The sequence below is a fragment of the Odontomachus brunneus genome, unplaced genomic scaffold (assembly GCF_010583005.1).
Source record: "Odontomachus brunneus isolate Ranch 3 - 2012 unplaced genomic scaffold, Obru_v1 Obru_scaffold_148, whole genome shotgun sequence".
NCBI classification, from domain to species: Eukaryota; Metazoa; Arthropoda; class Insecta; order Hymenoptera; family Formicidae; genus Odontomachus; species Odontomachus brunneus.
This window is the reverse complement of record NW_022639598.1, coordinates 372,256-382,866: the sequence shown is the minus strand read 5'-3', so window position 1 is coordinate 382,866 and position 10,611 is coordinate 372,256. Positions and strand designations below refer to the sequence as shown.

The 10,611-nt window shown below is 40.9% G+C and overlaps 1 protein-coding gene across 4 annotated transcripts in view; it reads left to right on the top strand.

Annotated features, from left to right (window-relative positions):
- Positions 1-10,611, top strand: part of LOC116850540 (visual system homeobox 2-like) — a 72,781-nt gene that overhangs the window by 2,667 nt on the left and 59,503 nt on the right. The window lies entirely within an intron of this gene.

Here is a 10,611-nt window from a genome sequence, read left to right as displayed (position 1 = left end):
TCTAAAATGTAAATGCTGAAGTCGTCCATTGCAGCACACGCAAACACGAACTATTTCATACCTATTTTTATATCAATCTAATAAATTGATTTGATGGTGGAGAAAATAACTGCGCCGGCTTTTCATTTTGCTATAAATTCGTTTCACATAAGATTTATTATTTCCCGCATGATGACAGTATGGAGATATCGAAAAATACATCAAATAAATATATGATAATTTAAGACAGAGCAATATATATATATGTTTATTTTAAAATTCATATTTGAATCATTTAAAGTTTTATATTTTTATATCGAGATTTCTTAAAAATCATGATTATTCCTTTAGGCGTGACATATATGTATGGCTTGTTAATTTTTTCTTCTTTAACATTTATCTGTGCGAGCAATTTGAGCGCTGTATTTTTAATGTATAACTTAGAATCTTAAAATATTGCTCTATAGAATTGATCTCGTGGTAGTATAATTTTCTTAGCACGTTGCATCGCGAAAATCTCTACTGCGATCGATTTCTATCAAATTACTTTCATCATGTCGTTTTACTGCGACTTAAGCATCGAAGGTTTCGCGGCTCGAGGCGAATTTTGAGCACGATTTTCGGGTGTCGGGTTCCAGACGGGGCACAAAGGATCTGCGGTTCCATTCAAACGTCACTCTGGCACCTCGTCTTACAGCATTTATTTGGTGTGCTCCGTTCGTTCCTTTTTGTCTTAAATCCGAGGCGGACTTAAAGACGAGAGCACAGACCGGGATCTAACTACCGTTAGTGTACCGACCGTTCGATTCGCCCGCGATACCACAATTACGTCGTACTTCAATCAAAGTGCAATTTCAAGTTCGCTAGCCCCCAAGAATTCACCCCTTCATCATGAGTTTACCCAACAGCAGTGCATCTAAAACGTTCGATAATCGCGTCGCGCATACCGCATATGAAACAAGACGATGTGTATACATAAAACTAACGAAGCAGTCAGTTCGTGGTGTACGAAGAACAACGAAAGAGTCAACACAACAACCATGGGTTCCCCTACGTGGGTGGACGATCGCGGCGTGTGAAACGGCCTGTAGCCGTTGCGGAAGAGGGAAGCGAAAGCCAGCCAGAGAGACGTTGCATTGTTCTAAAAATTCTGAGATTCGCGACCGCTTGATTCACGCGCCTTTGGTTTCCTCCTAACGGTTCATACAGCGCGTCGCGTCGCGTCACATCTCGTCGCGTCTGCGAGCTGCTTTTTCGGGTCGTTTGAAGTCGGCAATCAACTAAATTGCCTATCAACGCCTGAGAAGCCCGTTCACGCACTTCCCTTCACACCCGTCGCTTTTCTTCCTCTTCCCAACGTCCGCGTGCCCTTCTCTTCCTTTCTACCCGTTCGACGTCGACGCGCGCGGCTCGCTTTTCTACGCGGAAAATCCTCTCTCGCATTTTCCACCTATCTCCCTCATCGTATAACATTGTACCTCGACTAAGATCAGGCGTTCCTGTCAATAATCACGCAATAAGGAAAATTCCTCTCGTGTATCGAATTGGGAAATCGAAAGAGTCCATTGCGATATATCCACGACGATATTTGAATGTTTGCGAAATTAGAACAATGAGACACGACTTAGAGACTAATTTCATGTTAGTAGTCCGAGGTTGAAGCTTCAGTATTTACATCAGACATGTAACTGTTTTTTATGTTGAATTTTCATTGCTTTTAATTTTTCTTATTAAACAATCGCGCGTTGTCACGAACTGAAATGACGCCAAACTGAAGCCAATCGAGTCAATCATACGAGATAAGCAAATATTAAATAATTTGATAGAAATTAAGATATATAAATGTGCAAAAGAAGTAAAAAATTTTTATTATCATAATCATAATCAAAATAAAAGTCGATATATTCGTAGTTGTAAATTATTTAAATTTTTTGATTGAGAATAGATTTAATTATAGATTCATATGCATTTGTTTGAATCAATGTTTCTTATGTGAAATAATATAATAAATACAGATTAAGAGACACAAATAATCGAATATTAATAAAGCTATAATCATTTTACAGATGATAACAGTCTATAACGCTGGTTTAAATTTTGGATGTCTCTTTATTCTCGATAAGTTTGTTAAAAATGTTCGTTAAAAACAAAAAAATTCTTTCTAACAAACGATTTTACATACCTTAGAAATATATGACGCATTGCTGCTCGCGTCCTCTGTCTTGATTCCCAATCCAACATGGCTCTCAGCTTTTGTAGTGGCATTGGTGACACTAACACTTGCTCGGATTCGACCGGAGAAACGCGTATTAAATAACGTGATGCCGACGAGAACTCGACTAAATATTTTAATCGTTTGATAGGAGTGATATAAATAAAGTTCTGATACATAATGAACGATATACGTGTTGCTCGCCGGCTCGAGACACAATGAAAACGCCCGGAAGTGTGCAACGCACAAGTACATGCTTTGACCGACTTGGAGGTTTAGGATGTTTTGAAAGTATTGATTGTTGTCATCGTTCGGTTGCTGGCAAGGGAGGGGGGGGGGAGGCAAACAGTAGACGATTGACAACGGATACCTTTTCGCCCATTGTTTTGTTATTAGCGCGCGTCGCGGACCTTCCGCGACCGAGTTATCGTATTTCGTGCCGATCAGAGACGCACATACCGCGATATGCAGAATACGTGTATCGATGGTGTCGTTCGTAATTCCGTTCGTTGGGCGATTAAAATATTTAATCGTCTATTGAAATATTCAATCGGGCTCTCGTTGACGTCGCGTTAATTAACACGCGTTTTTAATACGTTTTAATACGTTTTTAATACGTGGGTGTCAGTGTTAATGTCGATAACACGAGTGAGAATCCGGAGTGCCACAACAGAGCAGCCGGATATCCAAAAGAAGGAAACAGGACGTGCGCAGTGACACGTCATATATTTCCAGGGGTGTCAAATTATTTGTTACGTAGGAGGTTTCTGGCTTCAATTGACGTTTGATGAATATCCGAAAATTACTGAGAATGAAGAGGTACCTCGAGTCAAAATTTAGATTGGCATTCACAGTATGCCATTATTTGACAAATAATTATAACTTCATAAATTTCTGATTACTTGTCGACCCTTGTGTACCTATATTTATGTTACACAACAAGAAATAATGACACAAACAACCGAATTACGGTCTACAAATGCAAATTGATAATTCATTATGCTCTCAATCAGATGCTAAATAATTTGCAAGGAATACCGGTTTTAGAACATGGTGTAAATAAATGCGCGTCACACAACAAAATAGGATTTTCAACCCGTGGAGTTCATCGATGCTCCATGGATTGAAAATTCTATTTTGTTGTGTAACGTGCATTTTTCCGGGCGTTTTCATTGCGTCTGCAACCGGCGAGCGACAGGTATACAATGGCATATGTGTATCAGAATTTTAGTTATATCACTTCCATCAAACGATTAAAATATTTCGTCGACTCCGGAAATATTTAGTTGGGTTCTCGTCGGCATCGCGTTATTTGACACGTATTTCTCCGGTTGAATCCGAGCAAATGTGCCAGTCAATGCCATCAATGCCACTACGGAAAATATACCAATTGTTCTTTTTTAGTTTTGTTTATTATTGGTTATTGTATCGCGTTTTCAGCCTTGTTTGGTTATAACATTGGTTATAACATCGCATTGAAATTCAAATCTCTATTGCTGTACAGTGACTATTATTGGACACATGGCTACTATACTGAGAGAAAAACGGCTAATTTAACTAAAATCATAGTTATTTCTGGCGCTAATATTTTTTGGTTGTTCCAACATGAAAATGATAGTAGTAAGAAGCATATAAAGTTACTCTATCACCTTATAGCAAAGTTTAATTTAAAGAGATAGTTTTCTTGACCATAATTTATAGTAATTTCTCTATATATGATTCTAGTTACAATTCTAGTTACAAATACCAAACATTTTTTTCTTAGTGTATTTTGGCTCTTATAACTTCTTTCTTTCTTTTCATTTTTATTGGATCACCAAATCCTATAAATTTTCAACGCTAATAAAAAAGTAATAGAAGAATTAGGAGTAAAAATTGTTTATTTATCGGTTAATGCTATTATGTGTATTCATATTAAGAATTTCATATTGGTTTACCTCACGTACTTTATTTGACTCTCTTTATTTGACATTCGATAGAATTTGGAATCAAAATTTTGACTTGGGATAGACGACGTAACTTGAAAATGGGACAGACAAAAGATGATTGATCCTGCTTTACGATGAATATTATTTTCTTTCATTTGATATTTGAGCTCTTTGAACGATTGAACTTCGAGACATCGCGTGTCAGTCAAATGGGTTTCGTTTGAACGGTACGAAATATTCGTTGCTCGAGCTTGTTACCTCATTCGAACGATTCGTACAACTTGCTTGAATACGCGTCTGAGTCCTGCGGGCCTCGAGCAAATTAGCGTGTTACAAATTCGTCGGCACTTTGTTTCCCGGGGAGGGGAAGTGTCGAGTACGGCGTCGACTACGTTTGCATACATTTGCGCGCGCGGGTGCACGATTTTTTTGCGCAATCACGTGTGAGTAAGTGGCTTGCGATGCAAATTAGCCTACTCGCGATAAAACCGACGTGGGCCGGAGTTCTTACACTCTCGGGAAAGTAGTACTCGACCGACGCGACGCAACGCGAAAGACCGTCGTCAGTTTTCGAAAACGCTCGGATATTCTTCCGTATTTCCATACACTGCTACATTTTACTGCTATATGAGCGGATTTTGAGCTACATTCTAATTATATGAGCGGATTTCATATAATTAGAATGAATATGTCCCTGTGACGATTTAGTACATCAGATTTACTCTTTAATTTTGAATGAAAATATTCATTCTATGATTCAAAGTAGATAATTAACTCTATATGACGAGTGAAAGTGTGTTTTGTTGTTATTTTTTTAATTAGAACAACATAATTTCGTGATGAGAAATCTCAATTATACTTTCACGATTCCGTGCGAGTTGTATCGAAGCAAAATTGCGCGTACACACCATTACGACATATATTGTCCATTATTTCCTTTTCTCCTCGACGCGTCTCCGTAGACGAAATGTTACTGAATGTAACGAAGCGGTGCTTTCCGTGCACGCGCGCGAACCATCGGAGTAACTTGGAAAATTTCTACAGCACGACAAAGAGAGAAAAGAGTTTGACGCTGTTCGGAGCTCCCTTTGAAATTCTTAAGAAACAACTCAGCGCTGAGAAACGTCGCGCGAGACCAGAAGAGTCCGAGAAGAAGCTCTGCGCACGGTATGGCGCCAGCGGGAGAAAATAAAACGGCATTTTTCCGCCGTAAATGCGTCGGGTATCCCGCATTTTCGATATAATTCAAATATATTCCGAGGGCTTTCTTTCCGTCGGTATTTATTTCGCTGGGAAATGCAACGCGCCGCCCCGGCCGGTCTTATGCAATTGCGAATGCAAATTAAACGAAATTAAACAGTTAATTAAAGTACCGGCGGCCCCGGAGAAGTTAATTGAGATTCTTGGGAGATTTGTCGCGCGGAATGTCTTAATTTAGTCCCTTAAGCGCCCTAACTCGCCTTAACAACTTAGAATAATTGGATAACACTGCCGAGGCAGTGCTCTCACCGCTAGAAGGAGGAAAATTTAGTCTTCCAGTGCACGAACGTCTCTCTTTTCTCTCTCTCTCTCCCTCTTCCCCTTGCTTCTTACTCCTCCCGAGCTCCTTTTTTTCTTTAAACGTGTCGCAATCCACGTTACACGCTTGAGTAATTCCGCGTCGATTTTTCTCTCGCAAAGAAAAATTCCGCAAGAGTCGCAAACCCGCGCGTTCTCTCGTACGATCGAAAGTAAACCAACGGGTTCTTTCTGTTGTTTCTCGTTTTTTCTCTTGTTTATTTTTTTATGTCGACTACACGAGCAAACCCCCCGCGTTGCTCCCTTTCCGCTGGAAATAATGATTCTCCGATTTTCGGTTCAAGCGCGTCCGTTGCGAAATTCCCATTTTCGCGAATATAACGGGAAATAATAACCCTTTTCACTACATTGTGAAAAAAAAAGAAATAAAAACGTCGACCGGTCAAAATTGCAGTCCACTGTATCAGATTGTTACTATATATATACAATCGTTTTAATCGTGTTTTATTGTAAGCTTAATTACGATATTATTGTTCCCTTCATTTCGCCTTATCATGGCGTGTAATTTTTAATTTCGCATGACGCAAACGCGGCTACCGTGTGCGGGATATAAAAATCACGCGGCGAGATTTACGATATATTTATGAATTTCTATAGGATGTTAAAATTATTTTCGCGATAACGTTTGTGCCGCGTCGTTTCATTTATCCAATTCTCATATAACGGCAGCAAAAACCCCGTGTTTATTTTGACAATGCCCATTTTAATGATTACATTTTATTACACGGCGCGCGCAGTATTTTCTTTTGCGATGTGCTTCATTTTCGTGGGATATTATTTCATTTGATAATAATTAATACGCGCGTGTACATAATGTAATGTAATTAAAACGACGTAAGTCCGCTGAGGTCAAAATTGTGAAGTAGAACACGGAAAATCTAGCCACGTCACGAAGTAGCTCAACGTTAGCGATCGTGCAACTTTTACACCTTTCGCGGTGAGCTCATAATATAATATCACAGGCACACACACATATACAGTGTGTCTCAGAACAACCTTCGAAGCTCTCTACTCGGAGATATAGTAGGGATTAAGGTGAACATAAAAGTCCCAAAGCATTTTGTGATATTTGCAATAATTATCGAGATATTAATTAAAGAAGATTTGTGAATGATCACGAGATATGATAGAAAAACTGTAGTGGCGACATCTGCGGTCGCGTGCTTGTACATTAGATCAAACTGAACAAAAAAGTCCTCTACTTTTTTCTTAGTATCTATAGGTTTTTTGTTATTAATTAAATAACATTAATATATTATCGTGAACGACTATCCGCCAATCTTCTTTAATTAATAATTAAAGATCTATAAAGTTATAGATCTATAAAGATCTATAAAGTTATTAGGAAAATGATAGAGAATTCTTTCGTTCAGTTTGACCTAATATACAAGCACACGATGACAAACGTCTCCACTACAGCTCATCTACCATATCTCGCGTGATCATTCACACATCTTCTTTAATTAATACCTCGATAATTATTGCGAATATCACAAGACGATATAGCAATTTTATGTTCTCCTCAATCCGTAGTATGCCTCGATGAGAGCTTCGAAGGTTGTTTCGGAACACCCTGTATATACGCGCGCACGCATATATTCATCATGTTAATCATCTTGATTCGTATCTCTCACTGTAATGTTATTGCGGCTTATATCTTCCCTTTCTTCAGCGCAACGGTTCAATTCGTATTTTCCCCATCGACTGATTGCCACGAGTTTTCCCGCGTCCAGGCGGAGAAATGATTTTCCCTCATTATACTCTCGTCGCGATGTCAATCATTTGACCCTCGTCGCCGCTGCGGCCGCTCACCTAATCGCCTAATCGCATAATCCGCTCCAACAAATCAATTCGTATCCACGGCAAAAGCGGCCTCTTCACGCTTTGTAGCGTCTGCCTGGTAACTACGCCGCTCGCCCCCGGGATGCGGAATTTTGCGCGAATTTTGCCCCGATTTATTCGGGCCCGTAATACATTTTGATGCGAAACGACATCGAAGTTCCAAATTCGTTCGGCCGACGATTGCACGCCGCATATCCGTCAAATACTAATTTTGGATTATTCGCGAGTCTATGAGTTGCAATTTTGCACTTCTCGGCGCAACGTTGAACGATCGCACGAGATACTAGGATCGATTCTTGTGAGCATCGCTATCGTAGCTTTTTATTGGCGTCGCGTTGATTTTTATATCAGTAACAGAACATTGTATTGTAGATGATCATCCGATTAATAGATGATATGCATATGCTCGTAATAATCATATAAATTGCACATTTAATGAATCGTGCCACGCAGAATGACACAAAAAGATGTTACACAGTGTCTTTATGTCTCACAACGCTATTTTTTCCAAAGATACATGTAATAAAAATACTAAACTAAGTATGAAAAACTCTGTTGTAGACGATCATAATAAGAGAAATAGGGAAAGATGCCTAGTAGTCGGAACTCTATCTGTTTTCAGTATTTTTACATGGATGTTATCAGATATTAAAGTTTATGGAAATTTTAGAAAAAACGAATAAGTAAATAATAAATAATAATTGGTAAATAATTAAATAAATCCCGATACATCTTAATATTTGATGAGCTCCAAGCAAGAGTGCTGAAGACTGGTGAGTGTTATCACAAGTTATTAGGCGTTTTCCCCTGTAAGATCGATAAGATTGAATGTTAGTGTGAATGATGGAAGGATAAAATGTTGCTGGACAGTGTGAACGCTCGCGCCGAATATTTTGCCGGTTTTACAACGTACGCGGTCGAACAAAACCGAACTTGAATCTTAATTAATATTATTTAATTAATGCCCCCTTTAGAAATCACAATTGCGCACTTATTTTCGGTTGCATTCAATGGAAAAAGGAGAAAAATCTCCTCGCTAATCTCTACACCGGATTTTTAAAAAGTCGCTCGATTCGAGCAATCGCGGATTGCATTGCGTCACAATCTACGCAATATCGATCTGCCCACGCGCGATAATGCCTCGATCGACGCTGGTCGCGATTGACGAGCGCAAGAAAGAGCTTCCGCGAAAAAAAAGCTTCTAACCTCTTAATATCGGCGGCGGCGGCCGCGTTGTTGATTGTGAATCCCCCGGTTTGGCGCCGGGTTATCGACACACAAACGGTATCGATCTACCGCCTCTCCCCCGTGGTGAGGCGAGAGGACATGCGCGCTAACGGGGGGGAAGGAGTAGGTAACCATGGCTCGCCGTGCCATAAACTTGCCGTCATTGTTTCAAGGCGACGCGGGTATAGGTGTACGTACATACGCGGCCGGCTATCAATCGGCCTTTTCGCGCGAGGCACTCACCTCGTAAATTTTCACCCTTTGACACGCGCCCGATACGAGGAGAGAGCCCCCGGCGGGGGGAGACCGGCGAGGAGCGACGATGGCGGTGCGCGCGCGTCGGCGCGACGCCCGGCGTTGCCGTAGACGCTTAACCCCTCGGGACCTGCGGGACGTTAATGAAATAACACGGGAATTAGTCTCGGACATTACCGACAAACTATGTCCATTACCGCGCCCCGCGAGCGTATAGAGCAGCGCCCCACGAGGACCGAACTTCGAGGGCTGCTGCGCTGCTGTCGCTGCGAATGGAACGAATCGGGAAAGGAATGAGAAAAAAATCTGTGTAAATTGTAATCCGTTTTACGCACGCGGAGTGCGCGCCTTGCTTTCGCCGGACATTTTCGTATTTTAACGATTATTCTGTCTCGAGGGAGACGTTTTATGGCCGGTGTGACTTTGTTTTAGTCGCGCACTACGCCAAGAAACAAAAATTACTTGCAATTCCTTTCGATTTAATCGTATGGCTCGATTTTTATATAAATCGCTCCTCCTCTCCGTAAAATAGTTACTTCCTGCACTCTGAAAAAGGTGTCGTAGAATGGTCTAGGTAGAATTCTAAAATTTTAAAAGTTAAAATTTATTACTGTTGTTTGTATTTGTTATCGAATTGTCCGCGGTACGTAGAGTTTACAGCAGCGGCATTCAAGCAATATCTGCAAGCAAGTTTGTATGTGAGGATTACATATTTGTTTGTCTCTAGTTGCTAATCTTTCTTGTCTACCACAATCAATTTTCGTAAGAAGTGTCACACACAGACTTTAAGTCTAGATGAGCGCTGCAGAGAGACCTTCTTGTTAAATTTCACAAATAGTTGAAGTAGAAATTCTGCCTCTGTCACCTGTGTTGATTAAATACAAAATATACACGATATCGCAGTATTTTGCCAGTCATTCATTCATCTCAGCTAATTTTTCGTATCTACGTAATTTTTGCTATGACAGCAGGACCATTTTTTTGAGTGCATAGACAAAGTCGAATCGAATTGAACGCGATTCACGTCGATAGATTATCATTAATGCAGCCGGACATAAGATTCTATCCGTTGCTGGTCGACGTGGCGCGGTGCCACGCATCGTGGCACTCGTATGACACTGTGTGTACGTATACACACACACACACACATATACGTATGTGCGCACATTCCGCGAATGCACGAGTTGCATGTGTGCCGTTGCTGAGCTTTCAAGCGAGCGCGCGTAAGTCGCTCAAATTGGTACGGATTTCCAGCCCAACACCTCGATTGTCCTCGGTAAAGAGTGCTTCGCGGGCATACGTGAATTCACGTCTCGAATACACGCGCGTCGTTGTTGTCCCTTCCTTCTCCTCCGCGCCTCTGGCCTTCTCCTCCTCTTCCTTGTGCCACGACACGCTTCCTCTGCGTCGCTTTTCCCTCAAGTCTCACCTTTTCTCTTTTTCTCGCCTTCGTCGTATGATCGTCTCTTTCTGCCTGTCTCGCGTCCCTTCCTCGTCGATGCCTGCCTTGCTCGCGCGCAAATTTACCACCCTTTCTCTCATCCATTCATCCCTTCGTTACTCGACGTATACATACATATATATATATAT